The sequence below is a fragment of the Centroberyx affinis genome, unplaced genomic scaffold (assembly GCF_046629955.1).
Source record: "Centroberyx affinis isolate AG114_WGS23_722 - 3 ecotype Tasmania unplaced genomic scaffold, CSIRO-AGI_Caff_v1 ptg000029l_1, whole genome shotgun sequence".
Lineage (NCBI taxonomy): Eukaryota > Metazoa > Chordata > Actinopteri > Beryciformes > Berycidae > Centroberyx > Centroberyx affinis.
The window spans coordinates 272,946-287,250 of NW_027278743.1; the positions used below are offsets into that span (position 1 = coordinate 272,946).

Genomic DNA, 14,305 nt, shown 5'->3' on the forward strand with positions numbered 1-14,305 from the left:
GCATCAACACGGAAGGACGGAGAAGACGGGACACTCCCCTTTTTCCTCTCTCACCCCTCCTCTACCCTTGTGAATCTCTCTCCCCCTCTCTCAATCTTTCCTACCCTCTTTTACTCACCAAGTCGTCCACTCCTCTTCCTGTCTGGTGTGTCCGCGCTCTCTTCATAGGCTGCTCTCAATCTGAGCATAAAGCATCCAGCTAAGCAAGTTCCTATTTGATCCAATTAGAGGGAATGTCAGCGAATCACAGGCAAGCAGACTGCTCTGGCCTCCCCCGCCCTCTCTCTCTCTCTCTCTCTCCCTCTCCCTCACATCATTGATTATGCTCATACAAAAGGGTGTGTTTTTGTCAAGGGGAAGGAGCCAAGAAAGCAGACATATGATCCGTCCCAAGAGGATGCAGTCATTGTTTTATACTCTTCTCGAATATCTCCCTTCATTCAGGCTGATAGTAAGAATATGAAGGCGACATTAGAGACAATGATGAATAAGCCCATTACACTTACAGGGTATACCAGTTACATGATTTTTATTGCTCCTCTTGCTTTTATGTGATTTTGTTTCAGTAGCAGTCTAAGGCTATGGCTAGTGCAAGTGAAGTCTCTCTTTGCAGTAATCACATTTACTGTTAAGGCTGTCCAGAAGCATATACATTGAGAATTATATATAGGCCATGAAATACTACACTTTACAGTGATTTTATACTAGCTAAGAGGTGTTGTCAGGTATAATACAAAGTGGAGTCAAGCTTCTTAGCTGTTCAATTTGCTAAAATCACTGCAAAACAAAGCCAGCCAGGGGATTAATCATTAATACTATTCCTACTACTTCTGCAGCCATTAGTACCACTACTAGTGCTGCCACTGCTGCTACTACTACTTCTGCTGCTACTACAAGTAGAACTGTCTTAGCTGCTTTGAAATCTCTGGAAATCATGGCATTGAATTATTGTTTTTATAAAACGGTGGTAACACACTATTCTATTAATACAGAATGCCACTGTTCAAAAAAGCTTTTATTTTTAACCGCTAATTGTTAAAAAAATAATATTAAATGTTTTTCCTTTACCAAGCAATATAGTTTGTGAGCAGTATGTAATTAACATGGTTGCTAATTGACACATAACTAACTTGCAAATTTACACTTGACACTCCTGGTATGGAAAGTGAGTTTACCTGTTACCCAGTTACATACCTAATACTGGGACATAAGAACTGTAAAACAGATCTGCTGTTAGCCAGAAAAACACCTCAATCAAAAGGTATTGTATTTACAACTCTCCACCCCCCTCTTGCTCCCATGGCCAGGCATAATTCCCTTTTGGCTTCTAATCTGTTAGCCCCCCCCCCCCCCCCCCCAACACACACACACAACACACACCACCCCCACCCCCCAGTTGCTGATAGGCTAGCAGGACAATCCAAAGACTGCTTGAGGAGCAGGCGCTTAATTTTCTCAGAAAATTGAAAAGGGTCACCCTGGTGTCAATGGTAAGTGTGGCATTGACCTGACCTTTCTGTGTCCATTCTGTTTAATACCAGTAATGGTATCTATTGGAGAGAGCCTCCTGTCATATTTCTGAGCTGGGAATCTGGATATTGATTAAATATATAGTGTTTTTACCTTATTTAATGAATGCTTTGGTTAAATGCATTTACAACAAGAGCAGCCAAAACACAATTGTGTGTTTTCTAGGTGCTCAGGTGGAGGGATGGGGTGGACTGGGTATGCATGATTGCAGTGTGTGAAATTATGTTGACTTTAAAAACTCCACCCGTTAACACCAACGTGTTGTGGTAGCACAGTGTTGGAATTAACAGAATTGCTTAACAAAATATTCATGCATTGAAAATCACCAAACTACTTGACTGGTGCACTGTACATCCACATACCTGGTATGTGGATGTACAGTGCACCAGTCAACCTCCAGTTGGTTGATGCTTGTTTGACTACTGTTACTTTCTGGTGTATGAGCGCACACTGTAGCCTATTTCCTTTATGCAGGGCTATGCGAGACCAACCAGTGAAACCAGTGAATACCATAATTCCCCAAAGCAGTGCACATCGCAAGAAGCAATACACACAAACAAAGAACCAGGCTTTTTTAGAGAGCTACTCCTCCCAAGCACCTAATAATGTATTTCAGTCTAGGGCTTGACAGCAGGAGCTAAGACCCTGGGATTTCCTAACTCTGGAATATGCAGCGCCTTGAGGGAACGGAGGTGCTCTGTGGCGCAGCACCACAGGTTCTCGGCAACCTTCAACAACGGTGCGGATTGCATTCCGGCCACCTCTAGGCCACTGTCGAATGGTTGTCGGTCATCACTAGCACATACTTCCCCTGTAACAGAGGCAGGAAGTGCTGTAGGACCAGCATGACTGCAGTTAACTCTAGTAGGTTGATGTGCTGGTTTGTCCCTGAAGACCACACACCACTGACTGACTGCCCCAGGCAGGTTCCCCCCCAGGACTTAGCAGAAGAGGAAGCCACATTATGCCGTCCACGCCTCCTAGACGCTGCCGTATGCCATTCTCTCGAGTCCTGCGAAGAAGTCTTCTGCTTGGCAGAAGAAGACGCCAACGGCAGATGACGGCGTAGCTGAGCCTTTTCCTCCTCTAAGCGTTGGAAACGCTGCGTAGCCACGGTGACGGATGCGCCGAAAAGCCCATCAGGCGACAGCGTAGCACCTAGCAGGTCCTCCTTGTCCTTCTTCTGAAGGGCTGTATCCGCTGACATCCGCCTCGCTGTCATCACAGCAGAGCTCGATTTCAGGGGAACCCTGATGCTGATAGCGTTTGAAATGAGCCCAACGCTGCTGGCATCTCTCCATGGAGAGAGCCCTGCAGCTGCTGCAGTCTGGCGAATCGGAGACACCGTCCGCGGCGTGTTCCGGGCCGAGGCACTCGAAACACGCCTCATGCGGATCCGTCGTCGCAATCAGGTCGGGGCAGCCCGGGCAATATTTAGCGATGCTGGTCTCAGATGATGCCATCCTAGGCAAACTTGTTCGTCAGGCGCTGAAGAAAAAGTGGATGCTGAATGAGGGGCCGCTCGGCATTTATAGTGCGAGGCCCCATAGAGTGTGTATAGGCTCATCCTGATTGGCTGAGCATGTGCATGCAAATTTTCAGTGCGCTGAGGCGACTAGATGAGTGGCTAAGCCAATAGAGCCCTGTTAGAGGGCTCCGCCTGTGTGAAATCGAACAAATTGGCACTAGAAACCAAATAGGCTACAGTAGTACAGGCAATTTAGCCTACAGAAGGCAAATCCTGTTAGCCTAATTAAAAGCCAACAGACTGCATCAGCATTACAGCTGATGCCTGTATCCACAGCAATCTAATATCTTAATTTTGCTTACATTGGAAAAAAAATGGCATCCTTCAAAACCAAATCAGCGTCTGTGTATTTATTTCTAAAATACAACAGGGGAAAATGGAGTCGTAGCCATTACTTTATTATATAAAATAATACAGACACATCGCCAAATGCGCCTGAGTAGCAAATCAGCAACAAGAACACTGCAGGCAAGTGAGCCATCTCTTGTGAAACCATGGTCTAGTAGTGCTGGTCAAAAGAGAACAAACAAATCATTTTGACCGAATCATTCTTGAGCTTGAAACATACAGAGTCTGTAGTGGTACGTACTGGTTCCTCCCACTGCGAGTTTCCATCAAAGCTCATGAAATGATTGAATTATCGCCATGTACCTTAAACAAAGACATCGCACTTTCAAACCCACTCCCACTTCGAGCTGTTCATTCGGGCTTTCTAGTTTCACTTTGAAATCACTATCTGCAAGCTGTCTGAGCCCAGAAGCATTGATACTACCAACCCGTTCTCATTCCCAACTCGTCCTATGTTGACTCTTTGTCAAAGGGCAATATTGCAGTACAGGAACCATCCATGTTCTTCATATTGACATATATTACTCTCCAGGTCAAGGCCTTTCCAAAAATGTCTTTCAATTTTGTCCTACAACAAAGTTAAATTTTCACCTCTGTCCCACCCCAACCTCTTTCAGGCGTAGTTTCTGAGACCCTTTGATACTCCAGCGTGGATAAAATCAAGTGAGCTTCTTAAAATAATATCCCAACTTTGGTTGTTGCTAAGAAGCAAATATACTGTATATTAACCACATAGGTAACAACTTGCTATAATGAGGAGTGTAACAGTTAAGCAGGGCTGGGTCAGATTACTTTGCAATGCACTGAATACAAACGACATGGCAATATTAGTAATCAGTTACACAATACACTTTTTAGCAACAACCCAAGTTGGAATATTATTTTAAGAAATGCACTGATCTGTATATAGATGTATATAGATGGTTTATGAAGGGGGATGAAACAAGGGTCGAGGGTGGAGGGATGAATCAGGGGTCAAGATGAAGGGATGAATCGAAGGGGTCGAATGAGTTGGGGTCGATGGTTAACTCGAGGAACCAGGGAATTGAGACTCAGGGTGGGGGCACTGTCTTGATGATGGGGAGTCGTCTTGGCTCCATCATATCCCCCTGTGGTTCCTGTACTGAGAGAGAAGAGCAAGGGGTTGGGGGGGGGGGGATGAGAGAACTGAGACATACGAGAGAGAGAAAAGGTCATGGATAGGCGCATATAAATAGGATGGAGCAGGAAATTGAATGTGTGCTTGAGGCGTGGTCTTGTTCCCGAACTTTAGTTATAATAATAATAACTTCATTTCACTAACAAAGACCATGCCACTATGAGATGTATTTAGATGTTTTATTGAGGGAAAGAGGGGTCGAGAATGGAGGGATGAAACAAGGGTCGAGGGTGGAGGGATGAATCAGGGGTCGAGATGAAGGGATGAATCGAGGGGTGAATGAGTTGGGGTCGATGGTTAGCTCGAGGAACCAGGGAATTGAGACTCAGGGTGGGGGCACTGTCTCGCTGATGGGGAGTCTTCTTGGCTCCATCATATTCCCCAAAGAGAGCTTCATGCGCAGAGATGAGCATGGGCTTTTTGAACGTCACTGAGATTGCTGCAAATGTAGCTGTGGTACGCTTGAGATGACCAACAGCTGAGAATTTTGCTCGTATGGTCAGGAATTCCTTGCCTAGAAGCAGTGGAAGCAGCTCCGATATGAAATGAGTGGCCGGAGTATAGTTCAGGGGATATTCCTGATTTTGACAGGACATGTTGGTGGAACCAGAAGCGTGTTGCGATCCCTCCGGACTCAGTGATGAAAAGAGGGTCTCAGGGTGAAGTGTGGCGAGCTAGTCTGGAATTTATGTAGTTGTATAAAGGTTTGAATGGGCTTAAGTATGAATCTAGGCAAAACAGGATGATGGGATGTGACACGCCAAGTTGGTCGGTCTTGCTAAATTTGAGGTTGAAGGCGAGGGAGTCGGGAGTGTGGACAGAGAGGTCAGAAAGACCTCCGTGGCGAGACGGATCATAGATGGAGGTGGTGGAGGTGAATTCCGAACATCGCAGAAACCCAAAGAAGGCCAGGAGGAACATGGATTCGAAGGTGGCGTCGATGAAGGGGGATAAGTATCCTGTGCAAAGGGTTTGGATGCAACGTGTGAGGAGGTCTGAAGTGAGGGGTAACCGTTTCGATGGGAGTTGCGGCTCGGCCTTTTGAAGACCTTTAATTAGCATGCTGATGTGGGAATGAGAGACAGAAGGGCATGGGGCACCGGTGAGTAATTTGATGAAGTTGATGCTACTGATGTAGACGTGGATGGTTGAAGTTCTGACATGGAGGGTTGAATGGGCGTAGGTGATGAAATTAGTTAAGGTTAAAACATCTAAGGAAGGAAACCGCAGATTGTGGCATGTGTGAAAGGCCTTGAAGCAGTTCCATCCTGTAAGATATGATGACAGTTTTCGGGGAGCAAGGCTATTGAGGATGGCTTTTTGGGATGCTGAGGCCAGGTGTTGGAGCTGCGGGGTTAGTTGAAGATGGTGGCTGAAAATGGTGGAACTGGAGTGGGATGGGAGTCTGGCACCAAGAGTTTGAATTTCTGGAATGAGAAGCGAGACAGGGAGTCAGCGATGGTGTTCTTGTAAGCGGGAATGTGATTGGCGCGGATGATGAATTGGTGCTGAGCTGAGACCAGAGTAAGCTTGCACATGAACTGCATGATGTCCAGTGAGTGAGACCGCCCTTTATTAATTATGTCGACGACTGCGGTGTTGTCCGTATGCATTAGAATGGCCTTCTTGGACCACTCATGCCCCCAAAAGAGTGCTGCTACCACAATGGGGTACAGTTTGTGAAGAGCGGAAGAAGGAGAGAGGGAAGAAAATTCAGGCAGCCATTCGGATGAGAACCACCTCCCTCCGTAATAGCCGCCGAATCTGATAGAGGGAGCTGTGTCGGTGTACAGCTGGATGTCCTCGGGCTGGGTGATGTGGTCTTGGTAAAAGAAGGTTATGCCATTCCAGGAGGCATGCGTTGTCTAGGAAAATGTGGGCATGCAGAGAAGGTACGGCAGCGGCTATGGACAGGAGATGAGAGAGGAAAGATCGACCTTGAGGGATTATTCGTATGGCATAATTGAGATGGCCGAGCAGAGCGAGTAGCTGGCGTTTGGTGCATGTGTGAGCAAGGAGGTAGTTCGAAAGAAACAGGGAAATGCGGTGTATTTTCTCAACGGGCAACGAGGCTTGGAAAGAGACGGAGTCCAGTGTGATGCCGAGGAATTCCAGTGAAGTGCTGGGTCCTTCTGTTTTCTCTGAGGAGAGAGGGACGCCGAGTTCGGAGAAAGCAGATGTCAGAGTCATGAGACCGTATGATGGGGGTGAGGATGGTGGTGTAACGATGAGGAAGTCGTCTAGCAGGTGGACCACATATGGGAGTTTATGGTTGTTGGTGAGGATCCAGCAGAGTGCTTCGGAGAGGGAGTCAAATATTTTGGGGCTGCTCTTGCACCTGAAGGTAAGACGGACGGAGAAATAATAAGCACCCTTCCAGAGGACGCCGAAAAAACGCCAGAAGTCTGGGTGTATAGGGAGGACTTTGAAGGCACTGGTGATGTCTGCTTTGGCCAATCAAGCGCTTTGGCCTGCAAGACGGATGAGTGAAATGGCGTGATTAACGGTTGCGTACTGCATGGAAAAATCTGGACTGGGGATGAGACTGTTGATGCTGGGAATGGAGGAACCATGGGGGGATGAAAGATCGATGATGAGCCTCTTCTTGCCAGAGTATTTCCTGGTGGCAATGCCGATTGGACTGATTCTGTGTATTGGAAAAGGAGGGCTGCTAAATGGGCCAATCATGAAACCCTCCTTTACCTCTTTGTCTAGGGAGTTTATCGACAGTGTCAGGCTCCGTGAGGGCTGACTGAAGATTGTGACATGTATATGAGGAATCTGGGATGACCTGGATACCTGGGTGGAAGCCATGTGTGAAGCCGTGGATGAGGAAGTTGACAAACTTCCTCATCCACGCGCTGTGGGTAGAGAAGGATTATCGGATGGATTATCGCATGGGTAAAAAACATTTGGGTGATGGGGAAGGGGGGGTAGGGGTTGGGGAGGGAGGGGAAAAAGGATAGGTTAGTAGGAAGTAGGGGTGTTGGGTTGGTGGGACCGCTATGGCTTGCCACTGTCGGGGCACTCTGGGTAGTAGAGCATACTGGGATGGAGGAGGAAGAGGGGGCCAAAGGAGCCAAGGAAGCTGTACTGGCACTGGCTGAAGGAAGGGAAGATGAAGGGATGCTGGGTTGAAGGGATGCATGTGCAAGGGTGTTTTCCCTGTGCCTGCGGACACAGGGATGACAGAAAAGAAGAAAAGAGAGGAGACAGATCGGAAACAAAGGGAGCAGGCACAGGGGGAGATACGACCTGGCCCTCACGACTGAGGGCTGGAGTGGCGCACGGTGTGTGTTTGGGGTGAATCCGGAGTTGTTTGTTGGCGTCGCCTGGGAATAGATCGCCTTGATCTTGAACGGTTGGAGAAATGATGAGTGGAAGAGGGGATGTCTCCCCTCGAACGACAACGGCGACTTCTACCTCTGTCAGAACGCAGAGGTGAGGGGGGAATCTCGTTGGAACTGCCGGATGGAGAGTAATGGACGATTAAGTAAAGTTTATATCAAAGCTCGGTCTGTCTGAGAACGTACGCAAAACGAGAGAACTGAGACATACGAGAGAGAGAAAAGGTCATGGTTAGGCGCGTATAAATAGGGTGGAGCAGGAAATTGAATGTGTGCTTGAGGTGTGGTCTTGTTCCCAAACTTTAGCTTTAATAATAATAACTTCATAAATCAGCTGTGGAGACTGCCACCTACAAGCTCATAACAGGGTCATCTTCAGAGATATATGTAGGAAACTCCATCTGTAAACAGAGGGGTATTGAGGCTACAACATACTATAATCATGACCATGCAGAAGGTATGACAACAATACAGATGTATTTGGTAGGTAATAAGGTCTACACTAGCCCAAATCCAAAAGTATGACTGTGATTAGGAAAAACATCAATACCTTCAAGGATCTTTTCAACTAAATAAGCAAAAAATCAAAACACTGGAGTCTCAAAGGATCTCAGAAATTATGCCTGAAAGAGGCTGCAGCTGGACAGAGGTGAAAATTTAACTTTGTCGTAGGACAACATTAAAGACATTTTTGGAAAGGCCTTGACCTGGACAGTAACATATGTCAATATGAAGAACATGAGTGGTGCAATATTGCCCTTTGAACTCTGACCCCAGGTTACTTTTGAAGGCTTATTATGCAGCAACACAAGGGGATAGAGACATGGAGTCAACTTCTCTAGAAAGCTATTGAGCTGTACTTTCATGGGAGTGGGGTTACTGATGGCAGGCAGCACTGAGCTGGGTTGAAATACAATATTTTCTGAAATTCTCCTGCTTCCCATTAAGATGGCTGAAATCTGACAAAAGATTTGTTTTTTCCACCCTCACATACCCCAGTAACAATGTCAATTCCATGTTTACAATGTCAACTATGGGAGAAACAACAACAAAACAACAAAACCCATGGAGCAGGGCTTTTATTGTGAAGTGCTCATAGGAAGTACCAAACAGTGCAAACTGTAGTTTTTCCAGGTGGAAGGTTGCGGTTGTGAAAAAGCAAACTGCTCAATATTTAAAAAGATGCAGGCGTCCAATACTGCCACGAGAGGCTTTACCATGGAGCTATGGAACACCCGGTGCGTCCTATACAGACGCAGAAGGGTACCTTTAGCGTTGTTATAGCGATGCCAAGGGATTTGAGAAAGAGTCAACGTAGGACGAGTTGGGAATGATAACGGGTTGATACTACTTCTATGTTGAGTCATTCAAGTATTCATTCTGCCAGCGGAGTAAAACATGAAATGTGTTGCAAAAAAACAAAAAAACAAAAAAACACAAAATAAACAAAACAAAAAAAACAAAAAACAAACAGAAGGGGCGCATACCGCATGAGGCTCAGTCCTTCCCGCAGCGTCCCAGGTTCGAATCCGGCCCGCGGTCATTTGCTGCATGTTCTCCCCTCTCACTCCCATACCTTCCTATCTCTATCAAAATAAAGCATAATATGCCTAAAAAAATATTCAAAAACATTACCTTTAAATTGTGTTATTTGCAGAAACAACAATAAAGTACCTGTTCAAAGTATGTGCCCTTTAAGGCACAGTTCCAGTCTGTGGGCAATACAATTCACTTTCAGCACAGATTCTCGTAGTTTGGTGAGGACACCATTCGTCTTTCCAAAGTTGACGGCTGCTCCATTGGCTGCTGTTGCAGTCAAGCAGCCACTCAGATCCAGGTAATTTTCTGCACATTATGGCCTCAAAAATCCCATCAGCATCACATGTCTTTGGCTCTGCAATACTTTAAAAAATATGGAGCACAAAGAAAGAAATTAAAAATTAGTTTTTCAAACATTGATTAACTGGAAGCTTAATTACAACCACCCCAACCTATGTTGCATCATGACATCCTCTCTCCCAACTTTCCTGCCCTGTTCTACTGTCACTATCCCAATAAAGCAAAAATAACCATAAAGTTACATGTGGAAAAAAGAACATATTCAACAGAGACTACTAGTCTACATTCTTCTTACCCAAGTAGTCTGATTCTGGGGCCATTTTCAACAAGCTTGATGCTTATCACTTCTTTATCTGATGTTCCTTTGTCTGTGCTTCCATCGAACAGTAAGGAGCAGTAGAAAGGCTCACATTTATTAAGAGCTTTAAGTTGGTCTCTGATGTTTCCAGCAATATGCTGGATAAATATGCGGCAGGATTTTCAGTTATGGTAGGTGACCCCCAGCTCCACCCCATGATTGCACTCCACAGAGACTAAAGTCTTGTACAGACTAAAAGGCTGCTCGGTGTACGCTACAGTGTATGCAATATCAAATAATTTGCACATCTTTGTTTCGGTTTTATAACACCATTATATCTTCTGGTAGATCAAAAAAAGGACATGAATAGTATTATGAATGGAAACACAATTAACATTATGATTTCTTCTGGTAAATCTGAAAAGGACAGACATGACTAGTATAATCCTCAGTGGCAACATTGTTAACACTTTTGTTTTTGTCTTAGCCAAATGGTTGGCTGTGCAGCACCACAGTGCCGGAGCAGAGAGTCTGGGCCTAACAAAAAGCACTTTTTCCGCTTTCCAAAAGACCCAAACAGAAGTAGGAAATGGGTGAAAGTAATAAAGAGGGAAGGGTCAAATGTATTCCATTTCTGGCAGCCTACAAAAGAGTCAAGGATGTGCGAGGTAAGTTAGAGCACTTGAACCCAAAGAAGCATTTATCTGAAAAGTCAATAACAAGTAGCATCACTACACTAACCCACCATCCCCTCTGATAAAGGACCACTTCTCAAGTGAACAGTTTAACAGCAAAGGTAGACTTCTCCCTGATGTGGTCCCAAAACTGCCTAACTCTCAAGGTGAGATAAAATACCTTGGCATACATGACTAATGAATACATACAACTGAATAACAGTGGCAAATTTCTTGAAAAGATAATTTATTTAAAAGAAGTGCACTCACAAGTCAAGAAAAAAAACAAAAACAAAACAAACATATCCATTATGTGTATTCCACCATCCCCAGATGTACTAGACCAGTGGTTCCCAAACGGTGTGCCGCGGCACACTGGTGTGCCGTGAGGCATGTCCAGGTGTGCCGTGGGATTTTGTGACAACCATACATTATTATTGCAAATATAGAACTATACAAAAAGTTATGAGTGCATTTTTAATTTACTATATCAGTACTTTGTATGCACTCATTTCCCAATACAGATGTCAATTCTATAGGCTACCCTAAAAAAAAATATTTTAAAAACTTTACGTCAGAACCCCAGTTTTTCTGTTCGCGCGCTTGTGGTGGGAGTGTGAAGGAGGATAACTGTCATGGTTCGTCTTGGCAGCCCCTCCTTTCCCTGTGGGAGGGCGACGAATGGAAGACCGCCTTCAACACGCCTCTGGGGCATTTTGAATATCTGGTCATGCCCTTCGGTTTGACCAATGCTCCCGCCGTTTTCCAAGCCTTGGTTAATGATGTGCTGAGAGACTTTCTGAACCGTTTTGTGTTTGTGTACCTCGATGATATTCTCATCTTCTCCCACAGCCCTGAGGAGCACATTGTGCATGTGCGTCAGGTTCTCCAGAGGTTGTGGGAGAACAAACTGTTTGTTAAAGGTGAGAAATGTGAGTTTCATGTTGCCTCAGTTCCTGGAGAGTGGGCAGGTACGGACGGATCCAGCCAAGATCCAGGCAGTCACTGTGGCCCAGGCCCAATACCAGGAAGCAGCTACAAAGGTTCCTTGGGTTCTCCAATTTCTACCGCCGGTTCATCCGCAACTACAGTCAGGTAGTAGCGCCTCTCACTATGCTAACCTCTTCATCTATCCCCTTTGTCTGGTCTCCTGCAGCGGAGGAAGCCTTCAAGGAACTCAAGAGACGCTTCACTACCACTCCCGTCCTGGTGCAGCCGGACCCCACTCGCCAGTTCATCGTTGAGGTGGATGCCTCTGAGGTCGGTGTAGGTGCGGTGCTTTCCCAGAAGGCCGCAGGAGACGATAAACTTCACCCTTGTGCTTTCTTCTCTAAGAAACTGACCCCCGCAGAAAGGAATTACGATGTCGGCAACCGGGAACTCTTGGCGGTGAAACTGGCCCTGGAGGAATGGCGTCACTGGCTGGAAGGCACTGAAGTTCCGTTTATTGTGTGGACAGATCATAAGAACCTAGCCTACCTTCAGTCTGCTAAACGCCTTAACTCTCGACAAGCTCGTTGGGCACTGTTTTTCGGTCGTTTCCGGTTTACTTTGACCTATAGGCCCGGCAGTAAGAACACCAAGCCAGACGCCCTCTCTAGGCAGTTTCTGCAGGACACTAACAAAGTACTCTCTCCTGACACTATTCTCCCTCCTTCCTGCCTGGTGGGCTCCCTGTCATGGGAGATAGAGTCGGTGGTGAGGGCCGCTCTTCGTGATAATCCAGATCCTGGTGGTGGTCCGCCAGGGCGGCTTTTTGTCCATGCCTCTGTCCGTTCTCAGGTTCTGAAGTGGGGTCACACCTCCCGTTTCGCCTGCCACCCGGGAACCTTCCGCACCCTACGCCTCCTCCAACGCCACTTCTGGTGGTCCTCCATGGAGGCTGACACCCGTGAGTATGTCAAGGCCTGTACCGTGTGTGCCAGAGGCAAGGCCACTCATCGCCCCCCTGCTGGTCTGCTCCACCCGCTCCCAGTGCCCGGTCGTCCATGGTCCCACATCGCCTTGGACTTCGTGACTGGTCTGCCTCTGTCCGAAGGTAATGACACCATACTAACGATTGTTGATCGTTTTTCCAAGGCTGTGCACTTCGTGGCCTTGTTCAAGTTGCCTTCAGCGGCTGAGACGGCCAGTATCGTGGTGGATCAGGTGTTCCGCATCCATGGTATCCCGCTGGACATCGTCTCAGACAGGGGTCCCCAGTTCACTTCCCAAGTGTGGAAGGAGTTTTGCCGGGCACTGGGAGCCACTGTCAGCCTGTCTTCCGGACACCATCCGCAATCTAATGGCCAGACCGAGAGGGCTAACCAGGACCTGGAGGCCTCCTTGCGGTGTATCTGCGCCCGTAACCCGGCGTCGTGGAGCTCCCATCTCACTTGGGTAGAATATGCACACAACTCCCTCACGTCAGCGGCTACCGGTATGACACCTTTTGAGGCTTCTCTGGGCTACTTACCTCCTCTGTTCCCTTCTCAGGAGGCCGACCTCACCGTGCCATCGGTCCAGTCCAACCTGCGCAGGATCCGCCGCGTCTGGAGGGAGACCAGAGCAGCTCTCCTGCGCACCCGGGAACAGAACCAGAGGTTGGCGGATCGACGCCGGACCCCTGCTCCCACATACAAGCCCGGTCAGAGGGTTTGGTTGAATGCCAGAGATATCCCACTCAATGTGTCCTCTAAGAAACTCTCTCCGCGCTTCATTGGTCCCTTTAAGGTCGAGTCAGTGGTCAACCCAGCCGCTGTACGCCTCAAACTGCCCCGGTCGCTCAGGATCCATCCTACCTTCCACGTGTCTCAGTTGAAACCGGTCTCCACCAGCACCTTGTGCCCGCCTTCCGTCGCCCCGCCACCCCCCCGGCTCATCGACGGGCACCCTGCCTTCACGGTCAGTGAGATTCTGGATGTGCGCAGGAGAGGACGGGGGTTCCAGTACCTCGTGGACTGGGAGGGATACGGTCCAGAGGAGAGGAGCTGGATTGCGCGGGGTCTTATCCTGGATGCCTCGCTCCTCAGAGACTTTTACTCCTCTCACCCCGACAAGCCTGGTAGACCTCCTGGAGGAGGTCGTTGAGGGGGGGGTACTGTCATGGTTCGTCTTGGCAGCCCCTCCTTTCCCTGTGTGTTGTCAGTCTTCCCCTGTCTGTTTGATCCTCTTGTTTCTCTCCCTGGTCTGTGTTCTGTGTGTGCATGTGGGCGTGGTTGTTCCTTCCTGCAGGCAGCCCAGGTGTCTTCCATTCCCTCATCAGACTCCCTCCATAAAAGCCCCGGTCTCTCTTCTGATCATCGCCAGATCGTTCCGTCAACCACAGTGGTAGTAACGTCTTCGGCCAGTTAGTTTCTAGTTTTTGATTCTGTGCTTGTGTTCTTGTTCTTACGCTGTTCCTTCCTGTGCCCAGATCCCCTCACCTGTGTTAGCCTGCTCGCCTGCCTGCTGCACTTACCTGCTCTCCCGTCTGGTGATCCTGTCGGCCTGCTCTTCTGCCAGCTTGCCTCTGGGCTCGTGTGTTCCTCGGTCCAGTGTTTCGGGTTGCCGGTCCGACCTCCACCAGCGTCCTGACTGGGAACTCCTCACCTTCACCGCCAC

General features: G+C 47.7%; 1 pseudogene; it reads right to left on the reverse strand.

Annotated features, from left to right (window-relative positions):
- Window positions 1-5,920: 5,920 nt before the first annotated feature.
- LOC139641272 (uncharacterized) lies at window positions 5,921-7,419 on the reverse strand (annotated as a pseudogene).
- Window positions 7,420-14,305: the final 6,886 nt, after the last annotated feature.